Source organism: Callorhinus ursinus, unplaced genomic scaffold (genome assembly GCF_003265705.2).
Source record: "Callorhinus ursinus isolate GAN/ISIS: 27379988/994484 unplaced genomic scaffold, GSC_fseal_2.0 scaffold5, whole genome shotgun sequence".
In the NCBI taxonomy this organism is placed as follows: domain Eukaryota; kingdom Metazoa; phylum Chordata; class Mammalia; order Carnivora; family Otariidae; genus Callorhinus; species Callorhinus ursinus.
The window spans coordinates 26,543,401-26,557,783 of record NW_027397067.1 but is presented as its reverse complement, the minus strand read 5'-3'; the positions used below and the strand labels follow the sequence as shown (position 1 = coordinate 26,557,783).

The window sequence follows — 14,383 nt, the reverse complement described above, 5'->3', positions numbered from 1 at the left end:
CCATATATTACTTTTGCCAGTAGATTTCTCCTGTTCCTTATATGCAAGACTGATTGTGCAGATATTTTAAAACGTGACTCAGGAGGTCTTTGGTAGACCTAGATATTTCACTCCAGCTCTTCATAAACCTATTCTTTAGGAGCCCTCAAGGGATTTAGGTTTTGCTGTCATTTGGGGCCGTTTAAATCCCTAGTGAGACCCGGTAATGCCTGACTCTTGTAGAAAATTCCACCCTTAATGGATCACCTACTTAGGAATTTCTGGAGGAAATCTCATAGGATTTCTGTCACATTAGATTTCCTTACACAAAACCTGATCCTCCAATTGAGAACTTGACAGGGAGCCTAGCACTTTCGGTCTGGAGCATGGGAAAGAATGAGGAGGAGAGCAGAAGCAATTTTCTTCATAGATCAGGAGTTCTGCTTCCCTAACAACTCAGTGCCAGAGAGCCACACAGATATCCAAAGAGGTTGGGAACAGTAGCAGGAGTCCCATACTTCGGGGGCTCCCTCACGGCTGGTTCTAAGAAACAGATGAGAAGGAGGGGCTGCATCAGTCAACAGTGTAAATATGCAAGCCAGGTTGATGTTTGAAGATAAATTCCCCAACGTGTCACCAACTCATAGGCTATAAAAAGATGGAGAGGCAATCAGAGGTCCAATCACTTCCCTTGATGAACCCATATGCAACTAATGTCTCTAGGCATTGAAAACTAAGCAAGCAGATAAAAATTATAGGGCAACATTGGAGAGCCTGTTTTAAAGAAAGGTGGTGGAAGTGGAAATTGGTCAAGTAGATATTAAGAAAGCTGCATAGCTGCTATTGGAGATTTATAATGTCCATTAACATATTAACGAAATTGAGAGCTCTCTTTAAATTTGTCCTGCATTTGCCAAGTGTATATTACCACATAACTTTTTTGTATATAAAGAGAAACACACAAGAGAACCATAATATATGAGGGACCTCTAATGTAAAGTAATACAAACCAGTGTGGTATACTCAGTACTAACTGAATCCATAAATACTGAAAGAATATAGAGTACGGTAAGAATTCGAATTTATTGATTATCTACTCTGTGTCAAGCACAGTAGATATTTTACATGTAACAACCAGAAATGTGTATTGAGCTCTCACTGTATGTCAGGCACTGTCGTGAACACTTTATATTCATTATTTGATTCAATGGTTTTTTATCCCTATGAAGGGCATGTCATCATTATCCCCACATTATACATGAGAACGTGAGGCTGAAAAAGGTTAAATGACATCTCTTTAGTAAGAAGGTGGGCAACTGGATTCCAATCTATCAGGTATATGGACAACTAACCATCCACAAAGTGGAAGTCCAATACTAACAATATGAACAACAACTAAAAAAGTGAAGTTTTTCATTTAACTGATGGGAGGGCTGTCACGAGAAAAACTATTGGTGGATGGTCACAGAGCTAATAACTATAATTATATAGGATCTGCTGGAAGATGTTAAAGGGATAACAAAAATGCTTTTTTTTTTTTTCCGGAAACAAGTTCATTGGAGAACTTGAGAAGGTTGCTATTATTACTCAATTTGTGAAACAAACAAAACAAAACTAAACAGAGTTTGTTGTTGTCTGAAAGAAATGAACTCTATTTAGAATAAGTATTGCCTGGACATGTCAAAATGATTGCATACTTTTTTTCAAATGTTGTATCCTAATACAAAGATTGTAAAGATTCAGTCCATTGGATGAGATGTTGTTTTTAGAAATGATCTGCCTTCTCTGTTCATTCATATCCAATTCAAGAAATAAGAAATTATTCAGGAATCTTTTTTCTCATTATGGTCTTGATGTGAAATTCATTTCGTGGTTGCTGAGCATCTTGAAAATACAGTGGATGGTTGCAACTACATATTCCTCTCTAGTGAGTTTACTACAACTGTTCAAATAACAAATGATAAAATGTCTTAGATTGGTTTTTTTTGTTTTTGTTTTTACTGGTCTTAAAGTTGAATTTACTCAGTGTTTTCATCAGGAATTATTTTTAGAATATAAAAATCATATTCTAAATTCTGTAAAATGTGGCTAATTTAGAAATATAAATATAATTTATAAAAATGCGTAAATATGGTTTTAGTGTATAATAAGAACACATAACACACAATTTTTATAATACTTTCCTGCTCTATTTAATCTTTTCAGCCCTCACTAATTACTCTAACATACCTTCAGGTAGGTAGAAATAAATTAACTGTAATTTAAGCTATAATTAATTTTTGGCCAGGGCCCAGTAGAAAATAGTATTTGAACAGGAAATAGAATTGTGACTTTCAGATTTCCATTTTAAGCCCCTTTAGGTTAGAAGGCAACATAATTAATTATTAGAATAACATTCATTAATCAAATCCATTCCAAAGAAAGTCTGATTTTTTCTGACTTAGGTAGCCTTTCTTCCAAAGTTTGAAAAGGTTTTTAAAGGTTACTTTATATGGAAAACCATTTTTATCAGATGGCAACAATTTTACTCACACTTTCTATAGCTCTCCATATCCAAGTTGTGATTCTTCTTAAAGTAAAGTTTAAAAGGTATGCAGTACGAATGCTTTGGGACATATTCCCATTTTTATTGATATAAGTACATCTCCAGAATAATTTATTTTGGGTCCGTCTAATATTACTTTGGGTCTAGAGATCAGGGACAAGATGACTGAGATTTTCCTAGTCTGAAAATGTAGATTCTGAAATACTTCGCACTAATTTTCGAATAATTAGAACAATGGAGTCCATAGTCTTGGATAAACACATACATTTTTCCAACTCGTGGTAAGCTAATTGCTCTTCATATAGAAAGTGAAATAATAATAACTGTGGTCTGACAATTCAGTTCCTTATATTCCTGCAGGAGAGGGGATGCTGGCTGGCTGGTTATATGCTGGCATACTTGGAGTCTGCACATCCTCCCAGGAGGGTCTCTAGTGGTGGGTTACAGAGATCCCATCTCAAACAGTGAAGGTGTGGCTTTCCAATTTATGGAGGTCCCCAGACTGTGAGAGAAATAATGATACAGAGCAAGAGCGCCGCACACAAGAATAGTGCTGGAAGGCCGAATTAAAAGGAAACAAAAACCCAGCTATTTTCTGGGTTGAATGTGGAGGCCAGGAGGTGAGTTTGAAAATGGAATGTATATGGAAAGGTTGCAGGAAATTTGTGTATTCAAAAGTCACAGGAAAAGGAATTAGGGATTTCTTGTTGGCAGCAAACTCAGTAAAGCAATGATAAAATTAAGGGGTCCAGTTGTTTGCTTGTTGTTGTTGTTGTTGTTGTTAATGTGATCTCAATCGGAGAAGAGGTCCTAAAGGAGGTGACGGGAAAACACATAAAGTGGGTGTCTCTGCTTTGGTTTCATGACATTAGATTTGATAACTAAGACAATGCTCATGTGGATGCTGCACCCGTGATCATGTACTAGATAAGGTTGTGTATCTTACTCTCGAGGTAGAACTTTGTGTTGTAAGCAAGTGACGTAGAAACTCTCTCAAATATCATTATTTGCTGTATTTCTTCTTGCTTTTTGTTCTATTTTATAAGGTCAGTGGTCTTACTTTTAGCCATAAAGCGGTTTTCTGAGATTTTCAAGATCTTATATTTATAGCATTCCAACGTCCTCATTGTCCCTGTATTATCACACTGTTTGATTATTCTGTCTTCCTCCACTTTCTATCAGCCTGATGACTGTATTCTGATTCTTTAAAGCACTATGTAAATCTAAGTAGTAAATGCAATGTCTAGTCTTACTGGATACCATGTACATTAGGTTGAATAACCCTACGAATTTTGTTACAACCGTGTCATGCCTAATGATGACCTACTCAGCCCCTGCAAACATCATTCAATTACTCATTTCAGCATTGATTTTTCTTATGCTTTTCTTCATGTCATTTAAAGGGCTCTTACATCTCTCCTTTTACTGAGGTGGAATGGTATATGATGGCAGAGATGCTTTGCTTACCAGATTCATAATGTTACACTCTGCTTCAAATCCTTTTGGAAACAAATTGGGGTATCAATACATAAATAATGCCACACTTATGTCTAATTGAAATCACTGCTTTCATAGAAATGGAATATTAAAACAATTTTCACTGAAAAAATATTTTAAATGCCTTTGTACAATAAAGAAAAGATTACCAATTCTCTGTATCAAGAATACAATTTATCCCAAACAACTTTTCAATAGAAGTAAAATTATTAATGGGAGAATAATAAATACAAAATTTCAGCATCTAACCTTAAAAGTGGAAATAATGCGTCAGTTTTTTAAGAATACATTATATTGGTGCGCTTGGGTGGCTCAGTTGGTTAAGCCTCCAACTCTTGATTTTGGCTCAGGTCATGATCTCAGGGTCTCGAGATGGAGCCCTGCATCGGGGTACCCGCTCAGCTGGGAATCAGCTTGAGATTCTCTTCCTCTGCCCCTCCTCCCATTCATGCTCCCTCTCTTTAAAATAAGTAAATAAGCCTAAAAAAAAAGAATACATTATATTCACATGAGAGTTTTTTGAAAAGAATTTTTTGCAATTAAGATCAAATTAATTGATTCATAACAACTACATTTTTTAAAGCTAAGTGTTATCACCTTCTCTTCTAAGATCTGTTTTTGCTTTCACTCAAATAGAGGCAAATCTAGTTTTGTTTTTTTTTCCCCAGAGCATTACTAATTTTTTCCTACCTCTCTTTAGCACATTTCCATGTTAGGTGAGATATGCAGCTTAATATTTTCTGCTCAGAATTATAAAAACTTCCAGAAATGGCATTTAAAAAATTACACCGTCCCATTTAACTTCACCTCCACCAATTGTAAGAAATTACACAAAAATCTATCGTTGTTACCATGGAAGAGGGTGAAACATTTCACTCACTGGATTTGGTTTCATAAATACTAAAAATACTTTTAAAAACACTGTTAGAACATTTATTCTATCTCGCTTGTAATATATTTTTTTCCTTTTTAAAACTAGGCTTTATAGAGTCTCATTTTTAATGTCTCAGTCGAAGGAGCTTTCATAAGCCCTTAAAAGATATTCTGATTTGAATTACTCTTGCTCAGAAACATTCCTAATGTTTAACTTATAGTCTCCTTTATTCAATTGTCGCTCTTCAGACCATCTTAGAAAAGTAATTTTTCTCATAATTTCCCCCTTAAATCACTGTAGGTAATCTCAATATTTCATCTTTCTTAAGCACTTAGGGCTATTTAAATTTGCAGAAAATCTGAAGGTGACTAAGATTTCCTTTAATTTTTTAATTTTTGATGAAATGATGCAGATGTTCTCATTTAAGTATTATATCTTAATCTCATACAAAGGTAAAAAAATCCCATGGGACCTTTAGAATTTGTAAATTTTTCTGTCCATTTCATATTTCCATTTGGTCCATGTGTCTAAACCACATCTTAAAATTATGCGCAGAGTGGAGCTGTTGGTTTTCTTCTCTCTGATCCCCAGATAGAAACCTGGGACATCTCCCTTTAAGCTTTCCTTATCCTCAGCTACCTTACACATTTAATCTAAGATAGAACCTAGTGTTTGCAGCTCCAAAATGTAATCTAAATCCGTCCAAATTTTTAATCTCTGTTGACAGCACCCTTGTACGGGCCACCATTATGTCTTGCTTGGGTTTTCACAATAGTTTCCTATCTGGTCTCCGCTTCCATTCTCACACCCTTTCTAGTTTATTTCCAACGAAGCAGCCAAAGTGATCTTGTAACTCATGAATCAAGTCATGTCACTACCCACATTAAGTCTTTCCAAGACTTTCCCATTGAACCAAGAATAGCATCCAAATTGCTTGATTTAACAACTCATGCCTATCCTTCCAACCTTGTCTAACGTCACAAACACATTCTCCTCAGTGTCTCCACCACTCCATCAGTAGCTCTCAGTGCCATGCTTCTGCCATAGTGGCTTCCTTTGTTCCATGACCAAACTGAATGCTTTCTACACCAGGGTCTTCTTACTTTATGTTTCTTATGCCTAGAATTTTCTTCCCCATATTCTTCACACGGCTGACCTTTTGACTCCTCTTTGGATCTCAACTTAAATGGCACTTATTCAAGGAGTCCTTCTCTATCCACCATAACAAAAGTTGACCTGTCTCTCTTATTTTCATAGCACCTTAATTTCATTATAAGACCTCTCAAATCTGTAATTATCTTGTGTAATATAATTATTTCTTATTTATTTTTCACACTCCAGTAGAACATAAGCTCCAGTATCATAATCAGTTATTTTTCCCAGGAATTGTGGTTCTTTTTAGTGGGAAATGGTATTTAGAAACCAAGATCTGGGTGCTATGTGTGCACCTTGTTATTGGGGCATGGTTATTGCCATTCCTTCTCAATGGACACAACTGTGTAACTCCATTTATATTTCATATATTATACATCTCTATGGTTATTAAAAACCATGGCCTGTACTCTTCAAAAATGTCAAGGTCATATATGACAAATACAGACTGAGGAAATATTCCAGATTAAAAGAGATTAAAAAGGTATCATATCTAGAGGTAATGTGACATCCTGGAATGGTTCCTGGATTTGTAAGAACTTATAATCTTTATATATAGTATTTTATTGGAAGAATTGACACACTTTGAATATAGACTCTGGATTAGATTAGATCATAATACTGTATAAATGTCAAATGTCTCGATTTTGTGCTTTGGTTATGCATGAGAGTATCTTTGTTCTCAGGAACTATACAATGAAGCATTAGAGATGAAACGTCACCATGTCTGCCACTCACTTTCACAAAGAAATACACTGCTATCTCTCGCTTCCGTTTCTCTCTCTCTCATTCATGTATTGAGAGAAATCTCTCTCTCTCATCCAGCTATTGAGAGAAATCGAGAAAGAAAATAACTAGCAAATGGGAGAAGTTGTAAATAATTAAATTGGAATAAAGTGTGTGTGAGTTCTTTGTTTTACAGTTTTTAGTAGGTTTATGAACATTTATAAAAAACCTTAAAATATGCAATTTGGTTGCATATTTTTTCTATTGATACTGCTTTTTATGAATGAGGACTGAAACAGCCTCTTTTTCCTTTTCCAAGTGAAAAGCAAATTAAAGAGCTTGAACTGAGTAGCAGCATGTACAACATGCAAAACCAGAATTCTTTACAAAGGGCAAATGAAAACAAGATTCATTAATATCACTTTGTTCTTAATTAAAGAGATTTTATAACTGTTTTACTCAACCAGTATGAGTCCAACAGGTGCAAAACCACAGAGGGGGAATATTATTGCTTAGTTTTTTTTTCCTTCACAAAGAGAAAATCTTCTAAACAGCTTAAACTTGCCTAAAGCAATTTCAAGATGACCTAACTCTCCCCAAGTGACTTCTCAAATTCTTAAACCATTATCTTTCTGTTCAAACCCCTTTTCTAACTTTTCCCAATTACACCAGCCATATAATTGCTAAGCTAAGATTCCTATAGACTATCTCTATCAAAGGATCAGGATAGGGAATGATAAACCTCTTAACAAAAACTTAATTCTGATTCTTTTCCCAGATTAAGGTATCTTAGCAACCTGTGAAGCATTTTATCTGTTGATTCTATCATTTGGAGCACTTTGTTGAACCCTTGAATTGACCTTATACCTGTGTGTTTCCTCTCTTGTTGGTTTTGTTGGTCCAGGTTATATAAAATGAGGTTGGCAAACAAAAAGCAATGTGACCACACATGTGTAAATGTATTTAGCCTTTAACACCACTATTGGTGTTATTTATAAACTTATGAGCCATGTCTCCTGGGAATAACAGGTCTAGCTCTGCTCCATGGGTGGCAGTGATGAGGAATAGGAGCTTGGTTTTAGCTAATACAAGGATTTGAGATGAAAGAAGGGTCAAAGCTAAATACAGCCACGGTTGCTCTAGCTGGGGAAGCCTGAGCAGTGAAGCATGCGTTGTGGTCGAACCTTCAAGAGAATGTTCCTGGTTCCAGTACCACAAAGCGGGTGACAAATGATAAGAAAGAGAGCATCCAACTTGTCTAAACAAATTCAAATATTCTGGCTTTGAATCTTGGGAATACCAGCTGATGAGATCAAAGAACTACTGTCAACGGCGTTGGGAAATTGTGTGGGATACAAGCAAGCACATTCGCCATTGGTGGCACTTTCTTCCTCTTGCCTTCACCCCACTGGCTACTCCGCCTCATCTCGGTCACGAATCCTCCTCCTCCTGGCTGTGTGGGAGTGTTGCCTATCTGGTCTTTCATCCTCTTTTTTTCTCTGTCTCCTCTCATTCACTAAGTGACCAAATCCATTCTCATGGCCTTAAATATCATCCATTCTCTGGACATTCTTTTTTTTTTTTCCCCCTATAGCCCGGGCCTCTCCAGACTTAGATTCTAGACTCCTACAGAGGCCTACTCCAGATAGGTATATGTAATAGATATCCAAAACTCTACATATCCAAAACAAACTCCTAAAATCTGTGATTCCTCCTACAGATTCTCAGCTTTAGTAACGAGCAATTCTATTCTTCCTGTTACTCAGGACAAAATAATTCTTGACAATCTTCTTCCTCCAACACCCGACATGCAATACCAGTAGCAAATCTGGAGGCACTGCTTTCAAAATGTCAAAACACAGAGCATTTGTATCACCTTTATCATTTTCACTGTAGTCTGAACAGCATGATGTCTTCTCTGGATTATTGCAATAGATTGTGATTTTGCAATCTACCTTATTCTGCCCTTGCATGTACAGCTCACAGCAGCCAGAGGGGGTCCTTTTAAAGAATACATCAGATCATGTCACTCCTCTGGTCAAGTCTCTCTGATGGTTAATCCAGACTTCTTCCCACAGCTTAGAAGCCCCTGCCTACTGTGGGCCCCACTCCCTGATCTATTTACTACCATGACCACAATTTTGTCATTTGCTCCAACCTAGTCTTACTGACCTTTTTGCCGTTCTTTAAGAAAACCAAACATATTTCCCCTTTAGTATCTTTGAACTTGCTGACTCTACTGGCAGGGATGCAGTTTCCCCAGGTATGATCAGCTTCTGCACCCATGGCAGTTTATCAGAGTTTTCCCAACCATTCTTTTTTTTTTTTTTTTTTAAGATTTATTTATTTATTTTTGAGAGACAGAGAGAGAGCAGAAAGAGGGACAGAGGGAGAGGGAGAGAGAGATCCTCAAGCAGACTCCACGCTGAGAATGGAGCCCGACACGGGGTTCCATCCCAGGACCTTGAGATCATGACCTGAGCTGAAACCAAGATCAGACGCTTAACTGACTGAGCCACCCAGGTGCTCCTTCCCAACCATTCTTGACTAAAGCGGCATGACAACCATCACTCATGTCACTGCATATTCCATTTCCCTATTTTATTTTTTTTTCAGTATGTATTGTTACTTGTCATATTATTTATTTGTTTTTGTCTTTCATTTTTTAAAATTTCATATAAATCAAACTTTATTTTTTGAATTTAGATTTAATGAATTAACATGTAGTGTATTATTAGTTTCAGAGGTTATTTAGTGGTTCATCAGTTGCATATAACACCCAGTACTCATTACATCACGTGCCCTCCTTAATGTCCATCACCCAGTTACCCCATTCCCCCCACCCGCCTCCCCTCCAGCAACCCTCAGTTTGTTTCCTAGAGTTAAGAGTTCCTTATGGTATGTCTGTTTCTTGTCTTTCAATTCCACCAAAATATCCATGAAAGCACAGACTTTTGTTTGCTGCTTTCCTCTATACCCAGGACAGTGTCAGGCATAAGTAGATGATTAATAACCAATATGTGGTAAATGAGTTAATTGCATTTTTTTTCTATGTAGAAGAGGTAGATATAATAAACTACAAACGCTTTCATGTTTTAGATAACATTCTAGAATGGGTAACTGGAATGAAGATTTGTAATTATTGAAGAAGGAATGTGAAATCTTATTTGTGTGGCCTCCTTTAAGCTCTGTAAAATAGGGGTGATAATATCTTTCCAGTCTACTACAAAAACTTGATAAGATATGAGCATTGAATGAGATGCTATGTAGGAAGCATTTGGATTCTACCCAATATTACAACATCCAGTCTTTATATGACCATCTTGTGCATGAGAACTCCTTTGTGCTTCACCGAATTTAAGAGTTTTATTTTTCCTACTTTTTTTTCTGATCAGTAAACGATTGGTTAACACAAGCCTGAAAGATTTCTTACTAGAAAACATCACTATTTGTTTTGTCCTATTAGCATTGTTTTCAATAACCTAGATGGAAATTTTGAAAGCATGTTAAATTTCATAGATGCTGAAATCCTGAGAAGAATAGCTAATTCAATGAATTATGAAATTAATGTAGAAAAATGTTGATGAGCTTGACCCTGGGTCAAAGTAACATGCTGCACCAAAGGGAAGGGAGCTGCACTTTGACATCATGCTAGTTATTTCACACGTAGAGTGCATTTAAGGCTCATGATAAAACGAAACAACTAGACATTATCATACTCCTATCCAAACATTGAGACCAAGTCTCAGAGAGATTAAGTAGCTTCTTTAAGGTCACAGAGCTAATACAATATAGACTGAATGCAAATGGGTAGCTCTCTAAGTTTGAAGTTCATGCTCTTTCCTTTATGATGCAAAGATTCTTTTGTACAGTGTAAAAAAAATAGTCAGATTCATAATGAGGGCTAAGTGGAAACAGAAAAAAAATTGACATTACCCTTAAGCCATTAGATATGGTTGTCAAAGAATGACTAAACTAAAGCTTAGATTGTGTTCCGAGATTGGTGGATCTATTGAGATGGTGGTGAGAACCCAGATCTATACTGTGCTGGTCAGATTATTCTTGCAATTTTGTTTGGATTTGGATATCATATTTTACGGACCATGGAAAAGCTGAAAATTATTCCAGAATGAGTATTTGGAATGACTAAAGTCCTCATAAAATATCATTTTTTAAAAGATTTTATTTATTTGACAGAGAGAGAGAGACAGCAAGAGAGGGAACACAAGCAGGGGGAGTGGGAAAGGGAGAAGCAGGCCTCCCGCTGAACAGGGAGCCCGATGCACGGCTCGATCCCAGGACCCTGGGATCATGACCCGAGCCGAAGACAGTCACTTAACTGACTGAGCCACCAAAATATCCTGAGAAATGGTTGGTGGAATTAGGGATGTGTTAACTGGGGTGGGAGGGGGGAAACAGTCAGAAGTTACTGGCAGTCACATAGACTAGAAATTTCAGTTATTCAGTACAGCTCCAAACAATAAAACTATGACTATGAGAAGGTAAGTTTCTCAGGTGATTATTTCTCAGGTGTTATTGCAAGAGTTCTTGAGTTCTTGGATTCTTTTTAACTGGAGAGTTCAAAGAAAACAAACAAACATGATCATGGTAGGGAAGTTTCAAGAGGCATCCAAGGATCAGAGAGGAGCTTGAACTAGATAACCTTTGGGTCTGTTCTTACACTTGGATTTCACAAATATTAGTGAATTGAGTGATACTTAACAAAGCTTAAAAGGGAGGGGGCGCCTGGGTGGCTCCGTCAGTTAAGCATCTGCTTTCAGCTCAGGGCATGATCCCAGGGTCCCAGGATCAAGCCACAAATTGGGCTCCCTGCTTTGCAGGGAGTCTGCTTCTCCCTTTCCCTCTGCTCCTTCCCCAGCTCATGCTCCCGCATTCTCTCTCTCTCTCTCAAATAAATAAAATCTTTTAAAAAAGTAATAAAGTTTAAAGGAGGGTAGGTGGAGAGGAGGCGTGGTTTATATGGTAGCAAAGTAGCTAAACTGGGCATGAGCTTTGTCTGATTTTTAAAATGTCCTCAAGCCACCAGCCACAGGGGAATATAACTGGCCTTTTACTCCACATTGGCTTTATCCTCTTAAAACTCATAATGACGCTTCTCCTTTCTCTTTCCTCCTCAATCCCATCTCTCCTCATTTCCTCCCTCAGAACTGCCTCAGGAATTTCAGTTTCTTCCCACTCTTGAAAGGCAGCTTCCCCAGCCCTCAAGCTCTAGAACTCACCTCAGACTCATCATCACAAACTGCAACTTACTAAGGTGCTCCTTAGAGTGGAAGGACCTGCTCATCATAGAAGTCACCTTCCCTAGAAAGAGTAGTAGTATTAGAACAATTTATTAGCATTTCAAATTTATTATTTTAGTCATCAAACAGTAGAACTGATTTTTAAAAATACTAAACATCTGAGGAAAGTTTTTGGTCAAATCCCCTATTCCAAGATTAAATAAAAAGAGGCAGCGTAGCATAGTGATCTGGAGGCAAACAGATTTTGTTTCTGACCTTGTTTCAACTTGACTGGCTGTGCCAATTTGGGCAGGTTACTTAACTTCTCTGATTTTTTTATTCTTTCATCTCAAAATGCGACTAATAGAATGTGTTGGTGCCACCTGGGTTAAGTCAAATAATGTGTGTGTAGATCACTTCACACACTCCTTTTCATCTGGTCAGTGTTCTATAAGTGTTAACACCATTACAAAGAAAGTTTCCTCACTCAAAGCTCTTTTTAAATTTTCTAAACTCAAAATAAATTTTTCAATGACCACTGAAAATTTAGCTTGACACACTTTGAAGAATCTACTAAGGGTATTTACCACTAATATTTTTTCTTCTGCCTTTCATTTGCCAAACTGTCACTAGGATTTCTTGAAAATACACTTCAATGGTTTCTGTATTGAAAGCAATTTATTTGACTGGCAGAATGATAGAGGAACTATTAGTTAAATACATTTTACCAATTTTACGACTTTCCCTGGTAGCATGATATCAAGATTAGATACTGTGATCCTAAATAATCAAGCTGACCTTTGGTAAAATTGTAAATTAGAAATAGTTTAATTTAGTACCAACTTTCTTTTCACTAAATCCCTGTCCCAGACTTAGACAAACCTTTAGTCCTGGGCTATTGGGTAGGATGGCCACTCTCACATGTAACTATAAACATTTAAATGAAAATTCATTAAAATTAAATAAAATTTGAAATTTGAAATTCAGTTACCCAGCTGGACTGGCCACATTTCACATGCTCAAAAGCCATGTGACAAGTGGCTACTGTATTGGAGCATGTGCATATAAAACATTTTCCATTATTGCAGGAAGTTCTATTGGACAATGCCATCCAAAACTCAAATAACTTGTATCCTTTCTTGGTCTGGCACCTTCAAAACTGCTTCCTGTTAGGTGTCATCACTCTAATGCCTTCTCTCTCTGAGATTTTCCTGCCCTTTGTCTTATATTATCCACCAGTAGAAAGGGGCTAACAGGGAGAGAGCACTGGGTTGATTTCCAGGTAAATGAATGGGTAACTATTCGTCTTCTACAGCAGTATTTTTCAAAAAGTGGTTCTAGAATGATTGCCATCTTAATCAATTGAAATAGTTATTTAAATGCGAGATTCTTGGGCCCCATATTAAACCCTCTCAATCTGCCTTTTGAATCAGCTTTCTCAGTCATTATTATGGAATGCTGAAGTTTGAGGGCTGTTGCTGAGAGGAGCAGCCCCCATGGGTCTCTAGGAACCAAGAGCCTTATAGTTGGATGTTAATTTGCATAAGAATGAAATGCAATGCCAAGTTTAGGTAGCAGAGGAGATATTTGTGGAAGGATTATTTTTGTTGATCTTCAAATTATACAATAGAAGGTCACTCTATTCATCTCGTGGCTCATTGCAGACCTACTTGCTAGCATAATTCAATTGGTAAAACCCACTTACCTACAAGAGAATTAGAAAAAAAGTTTACTCCTGACATGAGGTGTTTTCTTTTCTTTTAAAGTTTATTTATATATTTGACAGAATGAGAGAGAGCGAGATCACAAGCAGGGCGACTGGGAGAGGGAGAAGCAGGCTCCCCAGGGAGCAGGGAGCCCTATGCGGTTCGATCCCAGGACCCTGAGATCATGACCTGAGCTGAAGGCAGATGCTTAAACGACTGAGCGCCCTGGGCATCCTGTACTTTCTTTATTAATGTTTTAGAATCATGTTTACTTTTTAATGCTTTCATTTAATTTTATTATCATTGTTATTATTTATTTGTGTATTTATGTTATTGAAGAAAAATATTGAATGCATCATGAATTTGCCTGTCATCTTTGTGCAGGGCCCATGCTAATCGTCTCTATATCATTCCAATTTTGCTAAATGTCCTGCCAAAGTGATCACTATTATTATTTACTGAAGTACAATTGAGAAAATTGTAAGATTTTAGAGCATACAATGTGATGATTTGATATATGTGTACATTATGAAAGGGGAAATCATGTTAACATTTGTAAGTTGGTTTTATGTCATTTATAATTTGATGTTATTTAAATTTCCTTTGAGAAACAAAGAATTTTTGAAAGAATTTTTAAGGAAAAATTAATGAAAGAGAAAAAAAC

General features: G+C 36.8%; 1 non-coding gene across 1 annotated transcript; it reads right to left on the bottom strand.

Moving 5' to 3' along the window:
- Nucleotides 1-14,058: 14,058 nt before the first annotated feature.
- Nucleotides 14,059-14,163, bottom strand: LOC112823786 (U6 spliceosomal RNA). Its single transcript, XR_003208142.1, has one exon. It is a non-coding gene; the product is annotated as a U6 spliceosomal RNA (small nuclear RNA).
- Between the last annotated feature and the right edge of the window lie 220 nt (nt 14,164-14,383).